The sequence below is a fragment of the Saccopteryx leptura genome, chromosome 1 (genome assembly GCF_036850995.1).
Source record: "Saccopteryx leptura isolate mSacLep1 chromosome 1, mSacLep1_pri_phased_curated, whole genome shotgun sequence".
Taxonomy (NCBI): Eukaryota; Metazoa; Chordata; class Mammalia; order Chiroptera; family Emballonuridae; genus Saccopteryx; species Saccopteryx leptura.
Genome location: NC_089503.1, coordinates 316,849,873 through 316,864,486, shown reverse-complemented (window position 1 = coordinate 316,864,486; position 14,614 = coordinate 316,849,873). Strand labels below are relative to the sequence as shown.

Here is a 14,614-nt window from a genome sequence, read left to right as displayed (position 1 = left end):
CTGACACAGACTGTGGGTGTGTTGTGTCTCTGCCTTTACTTCTCAATGCTATACTGTTTGGTGCAATTATCAACCCAGAAATATGTAAACAAAAAATGATACTGTTTCTTTTCCCCCTTCCTCAAAAGTGTTCAGGGGCTGGGTAGCCATATAAACAAGGGCAAAGTAGATCTCTTTCTGACACAACACTGTCACCAGGATAAACTCCAAATAGATCTGAGTTTATTATAGTTTACTCAGTGTTAGTATGTGAATTCCTTTTCTAAGCCAGGAGCAGAAAAAGCTTTTCTAACTATGATTCAAAATCCAGAAGCAATAGGGAACAGGTTTTACTAGATTTTTTAAACAGGTAAACGAAAACTGGAAAAATTATTTGTAAGATATCACAGGCAAAGGGTTAATATTTCAATATATAAGGAACTTCTAAAAGTTCAGAGAAAACCATCAGTCCAATAGAAAAATGAATGAAATACACTAACAGAAATGACACAGAAAAAAAGAAATGCAGATGGACCATAAAGATATCCAAATATGCCCACCTCTGTTCATAGTAAGAGGAAGGGGAATTATCATCACACTGAGATACCAATTCTCAGCAGTTGGAACAGCAGATGCCTAGTGTGCCAGCAGATACCACAGGAGATGAGCACCAGGCAGTATGCAGCAAAACCACCTGCTCTTCACTCCTGTGATCCAGTGATCCCACTTTTAGGAATGAAGATCAAATATGTGCCATCAAAGGGATGATGTTTGCATAAAGTCATTCACTGTGGCACAATTCCTATTTTTGTAACAGTTTTATTGATATTATAATTCTCATACCATAAAATTCACCCCTTTAATTCAGTAGATTTTAGTATATTCATAAAATTGTGTAATCAGCACCACTATCCAACTTTAGAACATTTTCATCACCCCAAGAAGAAACCCCACACGCACCAGCAGTCATCCTCCCCCCCCACCCCATCCTTAGCAACCATGAGTCTCCTTGCAGGCTCTGCAGACATGCCCTTGCTGGCGGTTCACACAGATGGAATCACACAGCAATGTTCAACACTACAGGCTGGTCAGTAAACTGCGGCACAAGCACAGGACCTTCCACGCAGCTGCGACAATGACAGAAGAAGGCTGCTCATGCAGTTGGGGAGGGACGGCCAGAATGTAACAGCAAGGGAAAACAGAGAAGTGCAGAATGTGCTTATGTGTGAACCTCTGGGGAATACAGGAGGCAAATATACAGGTTTCCTTAGTGTCCAAGAAGAAACAATAAAGGGTTAAAAAAAAAACCAATAATGATTATGCAGAGAGCAGAGAAGAGAGCGAGGTGGAAGAAACAGGAATGGAGGCTGGGCCTCGGTGAATGTACCTGGTTGTACAATTCTAATTTTGGATTTCTGTATATATTTTATATAATTTTTTTAATTAAACTTATAAATTTACAAAAACAGAAAATTTATCTGATGACATATTGTATAAAACAAAAATGTTTCACAGAATTAAATCGTATTTTGACTTCACATCTCTAGTGAGATGTATCGTAAACTCAGAGAACGGAAGCCTAACACCGCATTCAGTCATCTGCGTGTGACATATGGGCACTGCTGTTTTGAAGTTAGTGTAAAGCAAAATGGGTAATCATTAGCAACCAGGATTTTGAGCATAAAAATTTTAATTTTACATTTAAGTTGAAAATGGTAACATGAATTCATGATATATTTTTCTTTTTCTAAAAAGTACTGTATTTCTTCCTTAGCTGTTCACTGAGAAGGCTAGGAAGCAAAGCCAATGCAGCAGCAACGATCAATCCGGTCCAAGATGAATGGCTCTAATCAGCACATCCCCCCAGAGCAGCCAGACCTCCAGCTGACGGGAAGACGAACATGCTGCAGGCAGAGAGCAGAGGATGAATCTAACTTCTGTAACTCCTTCCAAGCATTAAGGTAGGAGGGGACATGAAGTTCTATTTAACACACACCTAGCACATATTAGGTAATGACAGGCACCTGACACATGTCATTTCATTCTGACAATGCTGTGGAAGTATTACAGGTTTTGTTGTGCAGATAACAGAAGTAAGGCTCACAAGTAAAGCACCCTCCCTGTGGTCACCTAATAAGTGCTATTCAAAGTGAGGTCTGGAGACCACCACCAGTCTAAGGAGCAGATAGCAAGAGGAAAGGGTTATGCTAAGACTGCTGAATTTCATAGTATAATCTGGACTTGAATTTTATGTCATTTAAAAACTTGTATTTTTTGACTGAGTCAAGATGGCCATGGAGTAGGCGGACGTTCCAACTCCCACATCTCAGAACCAAAGTGGATTACAACTTAATTTTGAGAACAGTCATCTTGAAAGACCAACTTTGGACTAAACCAGTGGTCAGCAAACTCATTAGTCAACAGAACCAAATATCAACAGTACAACGGCCTGGCCGGGCAGTGGGCAGTGGATGGAGCATAGGACTGGGATGTGGAGGGCCTAGGTTCGGGACCCCAAGTCGCCGGCTTGGGCGCGGGCTCATCTGGTTTGAGCGGGGCTTGCCAGATTGAGCCCAGAGTTGCTGGCTCAAACAGGGGGTCACTTGGTCTGCTGTGGCCCCCTTGTCAAGGCACATGTGGAAAATCAATGAACAGCTGGGGAGCCCCAACGGGGAATTGATGTTTCTCATCTCTCTCCCTTCCTGTCTGTCCCTGTCTGTCTGTCTCTGTCTCGCCTAGAAAAAAGAATTAAAAAAAAAAAAGTACAACGATTGAAATTTCTTTTGAGAGCCAAATTTTTTAAACTTAAACTATATAGGTAGGTACATTGTTATTAACTTAATTAGGGTACTCCTAAGCTGGCCTTTGCTAAAAACGTCACATGCTATTAGGTCAGATGTGGCTCACGAGCTGCGGTTTGCCAACCACTGGACTAAACAAAGAGGATTCTACAGCCAAGGACCACCAAAGAACCCACACTGAGACTGGTAGGAAAGGCAGAGATAAGGAAAGGGCTGCCCCGCTTCTGGGAGTGAGCAGTGGCCCGGAGGGACTCTCCCGGTGGGGAGGAGTGCCCGGTGAGTTGTGGGTCCTTAGCCCCAGAACTAGAGTCCCAGCCTAGAGCCCTGGAGCCTGGAAGGGGCAAACAGACTGTATTTGGCTGAGAAAGGAGCCTAGATACTGTTTGAGAGAAGGAGACAGAACTCTCGGACCCAGACTCTGTATTAAAGGAACTGCACAGAAAGCCTTGCTCACAGCCACCTGCCCAGGGCTCCGGGAGTGGGGAGCGCTGGGAGGACTGGGGTTGCCAGAGGAGAGTGTGGTCTCGGAGGCACAGGGGGAGATACTTTGAGGGATGGACATGCTGACCCCTGGGTTGAATCATGTCCCAAATCTAAAGTAAACATTTTCCCTCAGAGTAGCAACACCAGCAAAGGGAAGAAATTACCCCGCCCACTGGAGGCTATCCTTCTCCAGTCAAAACAAAGAGGAGCTTAGAGGCAGGCAGCATGTTAGGGACACAGGTAGTGCTGGGGTCAGAGCTACACCGCCCCCCACGCTGCTGAGTGTTCATTGGGGTTGGGTGGGCTGGGCGCAGCTGCAGGAGCCAGGGCGGTCCAAGCAAGCACACATGGGCCGTCCGCAAAGACAGAAGCTGCGGTGGCCACTGTGGAGGTCAGAGTGAACGCGCAGGCCTGCCTGGGGCGCGAACCTGAGCAACTCTGGAGGTGGTCCAAACAGGCGCACACAGACCCGCTTGCAGAGGCGAGAGCAGAGCCAGGAGCCACAGCGGACACTGTGAAGGTCTGAATTTGCGCTAATCCCACCGGCCCTCAGAGGTGGAGGGGCCTGGACGACAGCAGAGGAGGTCTGAGGAGCTGTGCCTGGGGCCGTCTGTGGAGGCAGAGGCCATGGTGGCTGCTGCAGAGGTCAGAGTACGCACGCAATCACGCCTGTGGCATGGGCCTGCCCCTGGCAGAGGCTGAGGCCTGGGCGACAGTGAAGCGGTCCAAACGGGTGCACGTGGGCCTGCCTGCAGTGGCGGAAGCTGTGGCAGGCCACTGCAGATGTCCGAGCTCGCATGCAATCCAGCCCGCAGCATGAGGCCACCCTTGGCAGTGGCTGGGGCCCGGGAGACCTTGGGGGCGGTCCAAGTGGGCGCTGGAAGCAGTGGCAGCCACAGAGGCGGGCTGGCACCGGCAGCGCCTGAGCCCAAATGCCTGAGGCAGCAACAGTGACAGCAGAGGGCTGGAGGGCAGACCACACATAAGGAGCACAAAGGCCACACCCACTGGACCCCTGAGACCACACCCTTCTGAGTGCTGAAAAAGAAGAAAAAAAACAAAACAAAAGAAAATAAATAAAAATTCTGGATAGAAACACATCTGAGGCTATGGGGCAAACCATATCCAATATTGTAGCTAATCACTGAATTACAGTATTTTTTTTTTGAATTACAGTATTGAGCCCAACAAGTAGTCAGCAATAAGAGGCAGGAGAAAGCGGATCTCAGAGGAACTTGAACTTTTAAAAGAACATCCCCCAGGCCAAGAGTAGATAAAAGCTAGCCTAGGAGTGCAGCTGATATTTACAACAGCATAAGGGCTCAGCAGAGGCAGCAACAAGATCTGGATCACCTGTAGCTCTGAAAAGGTTGATAAGAACCAGTCATAGGCAGCGACCCCCACTGATCTGCGCCAGGCTACGGCCATGGAGGTCCAGGGCAGGCACATCCAGTGGACAGATACGAAAAACATCAGTTCAGGACATAACTACCTTTGTTAAGAGGAAAGGCTCCTCACACCTGACCCAGCTAAGACAACGAAAATGCCGACACAAATAATAAAAAGAATAGTGATAGCAGATAAGTAGTCCACAGCAGATTACAAACAACAGCTGATGCCAATCCAAGAAGACCTAGAAACAACACAACTGAAAATTGGAGGCAGACAATACTAACCCTAGACTCAGCTAGCTACACAAACAACACACCCAAAGGAAGAGTGTATACACAGACAAAATGGGAAGACAAAGAAATGCAATCCAAATGAATCATCAAGAGAAATCCCCAGAAAAAGAACTGAGTGAGATGGAAATAACCAAACTACTGGATGTAGAGTTTAAAAGATAATGATAGTTAGGATACTCAAAGATCATAGAGCAACAATGGATGGACATACTGAACACCTAAATAAAGAGATAACAAGCATCAAAAAGGACACTGAAATCATAAAAAAGAACCAGACAAAAATGACAAACACAATATCAGAAATGAAGATTACACTAGAAGGAATTAAAAGCAGGCTGGATGGAGAGGATCAAATCAGCGACTTAGAGGACAAGATAAGCGAAAGCATGGAAGCAGAACAGCAAAAAGAAAAAAGGATTAAAAAGTCTGAAGAAACTCTAAGCTCTGTGACAACATAAAGAGAAACAGTATCTGCATAATAGGGGTTCCTAAGGAGAAGAGAAAGACTTGAAATAGAGAACCTGATTGAAGGAATTATAGCTGAAAATTTCCCTAAATTGATGCAGGAAAGAGTCACACAGGTTCAAGAAGCAGAGAGAACCCCATTAAAAAAGAACCCAAAGAGACCCACACCAAGACACATCATAATCAAAATACCAAAGCTAAGAGATAAAGAAAGAATACTAAAAGCTGCAAGAGAAAACAGCCAATCACCTACAAAAGAACCCCCATAAGGATGACATTTGACTTTTCAATAGAAACACTCAAGGCCAGAAGGGAATGGCAAGAAATATTCAAAGTAATGCAGAACAAGAACCTACAACCAAGACTTCTTTATCCAGCAGGGCTATCGTTTAAGATTGAAGAAGAAATAAAAAGTTTCCCAGACAAAAAAACAAAACAAAAACAAATAACTCAAGGAATTCATCACAACCAAACCAATGCTGCAAGAAATGTTAAGGGGCCTGCTGTAGAAAGAACAAAGTGGGGGGGGGGGGGGATCTAGTAAAAGAGAAATGTAGATTTAAAGAAAAAAAAATGTCAATAAACAACTACATATAAGTAACAACCTTAAATGTAAATGGATTAAATGCTTCAATCAAGACATAGGATAGCTGAATGGATAAGAAAACAGGACCAGTACATATGCTGTCTACAAGAGACCCTCCTCAAAACAAAAGATACATATAGACTGAAAGTAAAAGGATGAAAAAAAATATTTCATGCAAATGCAAATGAAAAAGAACTGGGGTAGCAATATTTATATCGGACAAAATAGACTTTAAAACAATGACTATAGTAAGGGATAAAGAAGGTCACTACATAATGATAAAGGGAACAATCCAACAGGAAGAAATAAACATTATAAACATCTATGCACCTAATATAGGAGCACCTAAATATATAAAGCAGACTTTGATGGACATAAAGGGCGAGATCAACAGCAATACCATAATGGCAGGAGATTTCAATACCCCACTAACATCACTGGATAGATCCTCAAGAAAGAAAATTAACAAAGAAACAGCAGAATTAAGGGACAAACTAGACCAACTGGATTTAATAGCTTTCACATTCTTTTCAAGTGCTCATGGTACATTCTCTATGATATACCATATATTAGGGCATAAAACAAGTCTCAACAAATTTAAAAAGATTGAAATCATATCAAGCATCTTCTCTGACCACAATAGCATATGAAACTAGAAATCAACTACAATAGAAAAACTGAAAAACACTCAAACACTTGGAAACTAAACAGCATATTAAATAACAAATGGGTCAAGGAAAAAATCAAAAATTTCCTTGAAACAAATGAAAACGAGCACACAACAACTCAAAATTTATAGAACACAACAAAAGCAGTCCTGAGAGGGAAGTTCACAGCATTACAGACATACCTTAAGAAGCTAGAAAAAGCTCAAAAAAACAACCCTGCAACTAAAAGAACTAGAAAAAGAACAGCAAGTAAAGCCCAGAGAAAGTAGAAGGAAGGAAATAATAAAGATCAGAGCAGAAATAAATGACATAGAGACTAAAAAAACAATATAGAGGATGAATGAAACCAAGAGCTGGTTCTTTGAAAAGGTAAACAAGATTGATGAACCCATAGCCAGACTCACCAAGAAAAAAAGAGAGAGGACTCAAATAAAATTAGAAATGAGTGGAGAAGTAACAACTGACACAGCAGAAATACAAAGGATTGTAGGAAAATAGTATGAACTGCATGCCAAAAAATTAGACAACCATTGGACTTTGGGTGATGGGAATGCAGCATAATCAAATGTCAAATTAACCTAGAGATGTTTTCTCTTAACATATGTACCCTGATTTATCAATGTCACGCCATTAAAATTAAAAAAAAGAAGAAAATTAGATAACCTAGGTGAAATGAACAAATTCTTTGAAAAATATAATCTTTCAAAAATCAATATGGAAGAATCAGAAAACCTAAATAGACCAATTACAACAAATGAGATCAAAACAGTTATCAAAAAACTCCCAACAAACAAAAACCCTGGCCCAGATGGCTTCACAGGCGAATTCTACCAAACATTCAAAGAACCAACTCCTATCCTTCTCAAGCTATTTCAAAAAATTCAAGAGAAGGGATAACTTTCAAGCTCCTTTTATGAGGCAAACATAATTCTGATTCCAAAACCAAAGACAACACAAAGAAAGAAAACTATAGGCCAATATCCCTGATGAATTTAGACGCTAAATTCTCGACAAAATATTAGCAAACCAGATACAGTAGTATGATACATGAAAAAAAATCATACAGTACATCATGATCAAGTGGGATTTATTCTGGGGAGGTAAGGCTGGTACAACATTCGCAAATCAATCAATGTGATTCATCACATAAACAAAAAGAAGGAGAAAAACCACAGGATAATATCAATAGATGCAGAAAAAGCATTTGATAAAATCCAGCACCCATTATGATCAAAACTCTCAGCAATGTGGGAATACAGGGAACATACCTCAACATGATAAAGGTCATCTATGACAAACCCACAGCCAACATCATACTCAATGGGCAAATATTAAAAGCAATCCCCTTAAGATCAGGAACAAGGCAGGGGTGCCCCCTTTCACCACTCTTATTCAACATAGTTCTGGAAGTTCTAGCCACAGCAATCAGACAAGAAGAAGAAATAAAAGGCATCAAAATTGGAAAAGAAGAAGTAAAACTATCATTATTTGCTAATGATATGATACTGTACATAGAAAATCCTAAAGTCTCAGTCAAAAAACTACGGGACCTGATAAATGAATTCAGCAAGGTGGCAGAATATAAAATTAATACTCAGAAATCAGAAGCATTTTTATATACCAACAATGATCTGTCTGAAATAGAAATGAAGAAAACAATCCCCTTCACTACTTCAACAAAAAAAATAAAGTACCTAGGAGTAAATTTAACCAAAGAGGTTAAAGACTTGTATTCGGAAAATTATAAAACATTGATAAAAGAAATCAAGGAAGATACAAACAAGTAGAAGCATATACCGTGCTCATGGTTAGGAAGAATAAACATCATTAAAATGTCCATATTACCCAAAGCAATTTATAAATTCAATGCAATTCCTATTAAAAGACCAATGACATACTTCAAAGATATAGAACAAATATTCCAAAAACTCATATTGAACCGAAAAAGAACATGAATAACCTCAGCAATCTTGAAAAAGAAGAATAAAGTGGGTAATATCACACTTCCTGATATCAAGTTATACTACAAGGCCACTATACTCAAAACAGCTTGACGCTGGTGTAAGAACAGGCATATAGATCAATGGAACAGAACAGAGAACCCAGAAATAAACCCACACCTTTATGGAGAATTGATATTTGACAAAGATGGTAATAGCATACAATGGAGTAAATCAGTCTTTTTAACAAATGGTGTTGGGAAAATTGGACAGCTACCTGCAAAAAAATAAAAACTAGACCACCAACTTACACCATTCACAAAAATAAACTCAAAATGGATAAAATACTTAAATGTAAGTTGTGAAACCATAAGCATCCTAGAGGAAAACATAGGCAGTAAGCTCTCCGACATCACTCGCAGTAATATATTTGCTGATTTATCTCCACGGGCAAGGGAAATAAAGGACAGTATAAACAGATGGGACTATATCAAACTAAAAAGCTTTTGCACAGCTAAAGACAATATGAACATAATAAAAAGGCAAACAACACGATGGGAGAACATATTTGACAATACGTCTGATAAGGGGTTAATAACCAAAATTTATAAAGAACTTGTAAAATTCAACACCAGGAAGATAAACAATCCAATCAAAAATGGGCAAAAGAAATGAATAATAGACACTTCTCCAAAGAGGACAGATGGCCAATAGGCAGATGAAAAAATGTTCAACATCACTATCATTAGAGAAATGCAAATTAAAACCACAATGAGATATCACCTTACACCAGTCAGAATGGCGCTCATTAACTAAACAACACATAATAAATGCTGGTGAGGATGTGGAGAAAAGGAAACCCTCTTGCACTGCTGATAGGAATGCAGACTGGTGCAGCCACTGTGGAAAAAAGTATGGAGATTCCTCAAAAAATTAAAAATGGACTGCCTTTTGACCCAGCCATCCCAATTTTAGGAATATATCCCAAGAACACCACTTCAATGATTCAAAAGGAGAAATGCACCCCCATATTTATGGCAGCATTGTTTACAATAGCCAAGATCTGGAAACAGCCCAAGTGTCCGTCAGTGGACGACTGGATTAAAAAGCAGTGGTACATATACACAATGGAATACTATGGGACCATAAAAAAGGAAACCTTACTTTTTGCAACAACATGGATGGACCTGGAAACTATTATGTTAAGTGAAATAAGCCCGGCAGAGAAAGAAAAATACCATATGACTTCACTCATTTGAGGAATCCAATGAACAATATGAACTGAGGAACAGAATAGAGACAGAGGTGGGATCAATGGTTCCAGAGGGATAGCGGACAAAGGTAAAGGGGATGATAGGATGGGATGAGAGCAGAAAAGCAAAACCCAGGGAGGGCGATGCTCGGAGGAAGGCAAGGGGAATGTGGTGGGGAACACGGAGTGGGGGAGGTATTCAGGGTGACACTAGAATCTATGTACACCCAATAAATTAAAATAAAATAAAAAGAAAAAAAATTTTGTATTTTTCTAGTAATTCACTTATATTATATGTTATAAACATGCTTCTCACAGAAGTCTGAGAAGACTGATGTGGAGGGATCATGTGTTTGAGAAGCACAGGGAAGCTGTACAGCTGAACTGGCAGTGGCTCCTGAGGCTTCCCAATGAAGCCTCCACAACCCCACGTCTCCTCCCACAGCCTGCCAACGCAGCTTCCAGCAGGATGGGGTGCTACCAAGCAAGTCTCCAAACGGGAAAGGGGAACTCTGCCAAAAGCCCTTGCCTTGGGGTGAAGAGGAGAGATCCTGAAAAGGCCCCAGGGCCTAGGAACTGGCAGAGAGGATCAGAAACAGAGGAACACCAGCTGATCCTCCCCAGCTCTGCAAATGTGTGAGCCAAACTCTTCTGCACACAGGTGCACCTCCAGGCCACAATGAGCTTGGTGTTTGTACTCTGGGTTTGGATCAGCTAGGGAACCACTTAGTGTGGGATTACGGGGAAGGCTCCCTGAAGATGGGACTTTTAGCTCAGGATGAGGAGTGGGAATTAAATGGATAAAGCACCAGTGGAGAATGTTTGGGGCAGGGGATGAGTACGTGCACAAGCTGGCAGACAAGAAGGACTCTGGAACATTGAAGGACAGCAGGCAGCGCAGCACAGGAATCAGGAGCCAGGGCTGCGGAGCCAGGGCTGCGGGGCCAGGAACTGGGGTCAGAGCCTGTCCTATAGCCCTTCTGGACTGGGTAGCTTTGGGCAGCCAGCCACTGAACCTCTAAGACTTAGTTTCCTCATCTATAAAATGACGATGAGAGGGCCTATCTCAAGGGTGCCTGAGAATGGAACGATGGCTGCAGACACAGGCACGCAGCAAACTCTCAGTGGCGGCAGAGGGAGTGGCAGCGACAGTCGATAATGCTCGAGCTGTTCACTTGAAGAAGTTCAGCTGGCTGCAGCAAGGAGTTCAGTGGTAGCTCTGGAGAGCTGGGAAACCAGACGACGACTGCCAAGCAGCGGGATCCACAATTCTACTCTGAATTAGGCAAAACGGTAAAATTTCAAAAACCAGTTTTTTGGAGGTAAGGAGTTAGGACATATCCAATGCAAGAGAAACATCTCATTCTCTGAATTTTCAGATACACTAAATGGGTAAGATGTCCTTTGAAAGAAATAAAATCACATGCTAAAGACTAAATTTAAACAAGCAGTAAAAGATGGTTATACCAGAGTCACAGCTGAACAAAGATATGCTTCCCTAAACATTTCTCATTCACACCAGTGAATTATTAAAGGATATAAAATAAATGCTTATATAAATTCATTAAGTGTTTATAACATAAATGACCTATGACTAACAGGTCACTTATACACTTAAGAATGAACCCAGGGTAAGGAGAAGAGGACATGAATGGAACACCTTCAGGAGTGACAGATGATAAAGTTGTTCTTACGAAGCTCAAGGTCACTGCTGCAGCTGTGTGTGCAGAACTCGCTGAGGCAGGGGAGAACAATTAGGAAATTAACAAGTTTCCCTCTGTTCGCACTTCATAAAACAAGAAAGTTGTTTTTTTACCCAACATGTTGGGAACTGATCTAGACCCATAATAAGTGAGTCACAAGTTGTAGCTCATTCCGAGGAGCTCAGTTCAGTCAACGCTTCCCTGAGCTAGCACACCTCAACAAGACAATCCAACCAGCTTAAACAGCCTAACATTTCGCCTCCCGGCAATAACCTGTAAACGGAAGGACAGCTAAATTAGAGCATGCATACCTATTAACCCCAAGACCCTTCAGGAAAATGCCCTAGGTTGAGAGAAAACAGCCTGGACCTGGAACGCTGAGGTCGCCGGTTCAAAACCCTGGGCTTGCCTGGTCAAGGCACATATGGGAGTTGATGCTTCCTGCTCCTCCCTCCCCCTTCTCTCTCTCTCTCTCTCTTCTCTAAAAATTAATTAAAAAAAAAATAAAGCAGAGAGAAAACAGCCTCAATTTATCCAGGCTCTTTTCCCATTGAATAGTAAGTTAAAAACAAACAAACACCAATGCAGACGGATCTCCCATTTAAAGCCACGGTGATTTGAGCCTAACCAACATTTGGCAAACATGTTTTTAACACAGCTCCTCAAAACAAATGCACAAATAAAAGGTTACCAGAGTACTCATGCTGAAGTGAACAATGACCAAGCCAAGTGTGACAAGGCACAGACAAGGTTCCTATGCAGGGATGAAGACATCCTCAGACATGCCATCATTTGTTATTGTCAGACTTTCTAGGTGGCATCACAGTGTGACCCAGTTGTATTTGCCTGATGACTTAATGACGTGGAACATTTCAGGGGCTTCTGGGCCATTCCCAACTCTTTTATGAAGTGCTTTTAAATATTTTATCTATTAATTGAGTTGTTCTTATTGAGCAGTAAAGAGTTCTTCACAGCCTGACTAGGCGGTGGCGCAATGCATAGACCGTCAGACTGGGATGCGGAAGACCCAGGGTTCAAGACCCTGAGGTCACCAGCTTGAGTGCGGGCTCATCTGGCTTGAGCAAAGCTCACCAGCTTGGACTCAAGGTCGCTGGCTTGAGCAAGGGGTTACTTGGTCTGCTGAAGGCCTGTGGTCAAGGCACATATGAGAAAGCAATCAATGAACAACTTAAGGTGTCGCAACAAAAAACTGATGATTGATGTTTCTCATCTCTCTTCGTTCCTGTCTGTCCCTATCTCTCTCTCTCTCTCTGACTTTGTCTCTGTGAAAAAAAAAAAAAAAAAAAGTTCTTCACATAATTGGGACATTCGTGAGTCCTATGCCAGATATATGCATTGTGAATATTTTCTCCTACATGGGGCTTGCCTTTTCATTTTCTTTATAATGTGTTTTCAAAGACCATAACTTTTTAATTTAGATGAAGAACAACTGATCAATTTCTTTTTCATGATTAATACATTAATACAGAGATAGCTAGACATTCTTGCCCTGTTCCTGATGTTTAGGAGGAAAGCAGTCATTCACAATACAAAATTACCTGTTGAATTTTTAAAAAATAAATATCCTTTATCAAGCTGAGGAAGCTCATTTCTACCCATAGTCTGCTGCGAATTTTTATTATGAGTGTTAAACTTTGTCAAATGCTTTTCCTCTATTGAGATAATCGTATTTTTCCCCTTTTTATTCTGTTGTTTGGGAATCAAAGTGTTTAATTTTCTAATGTTGACTTACTAGTGCATGGCTGAGATAAACCATCATTATTCATGATGTATTATCATTTCATATAGTGTACAACTCAATTAGTTATTGTAATATTTTGAAAAAAATTAAGTTTCTGTTCATGATTCTGTTCACATTTATGTTTCTACAGTTTGATTTCTCCCTCTAAGGCTTTTGTCTGGAATATATCAAGACAAACATACTGCTGGCTTCATCAACTGGGCTGGAAAGGGTTCCATCCATCCATCCATCCATCATCCATCCATTCATAATCCATCCATCCATCTATCATCCATCCATCCATCCATCCATCCATCCATCCATTTGTATTTTTCTGAAGCTGGAAACGGGGAGAGACAGTCAGACAGACTCCCGCATGCGCCCGACCAGGATCCACCCGCACGCCCACCAGGGGCGATGCTCTGCCCCTCCGGGGCGTCGCTCTGCCGCGACCAGAGCCACTCTAGCACCTGGGGCAGAGGCCAAGGAGCCATCCCCAGCGCCCGGGCCATCTTTGCTCCAATGGAGCCTCCGCTGCGGGAGGGGAAGAAAGAGACAGAGAGGAAGGAGGGGGGGTGTGGAGAAGCAAATGGGCGCTTCTCCTATGTGCCCTGGCCGGGAATCGAACCCGGGTCCCCCGCACGCCAGGCCGATGCTCTACCGCTGAGCCAACAAGCCAGGGCCTCCCTCCTTTATTTTATGAAAGAGAAAAGACTGGGTATGTGGCGCTTCTAGGGTGATGGAGAAAACGACTACGGAAACAATGTGTGCCTGGAGACTTCATTGTAAGACAAGTTTTAATTACAAAATCATTTTCTAGAATGTGGGCTATGGAGATTTTCTATTGATTTATGATTCAGTTTTGGTATCAGCAATGCTAAGTGAGGATGAATTGTGTACTATTTCGCATGCAGCGTACGAATCTTAAAACTCTATTCCCCGACAATTGAATATTATACTTCTATACACACGATGAACCTCAAAATACATTTTTTGCTATAGGATTGCTTCAAAGAGCAAATTATATTTTAAATAATTAAAAAGTAAAGATAAAGGTATTTTATTTTTACCCACATACGTAACTTTCCCGGTGCTTTCGAGTTCTTTATATAGACTCAGGTTCCATCCAGTATCATGCTCCTCCACCTTGTATGTCCTTCAACATTTTTTTTCTTTCTTTCTTTATTTATTTTATTTTATTTTTTTTGAGAAAGAGAGAGACAGGAAGAGGGAGGGAGGAGAAAGATGAGAAGCATCAACTCAACTTGTAGTTGCTTCACTTTAGTTTGTTTATTGAAGGCTTCTTATATG

The 14,614-nt window shown here is 41.8% G+C and overlaps 1 protein-coding gene across 1 annotated transcript in view; it reads right to left on the bottom strand.

The window, feature by feature from the left end:
- The window catches only part of ATXN10 (ataxin 10), a 173,595-nt gene that overhangs the window by 28,128 nt on the left and 130,853 nt on the right, over nt 1–14,614 (bottom strand). The gene's annotated exons all lie outside the window — the stretch shown is intronic.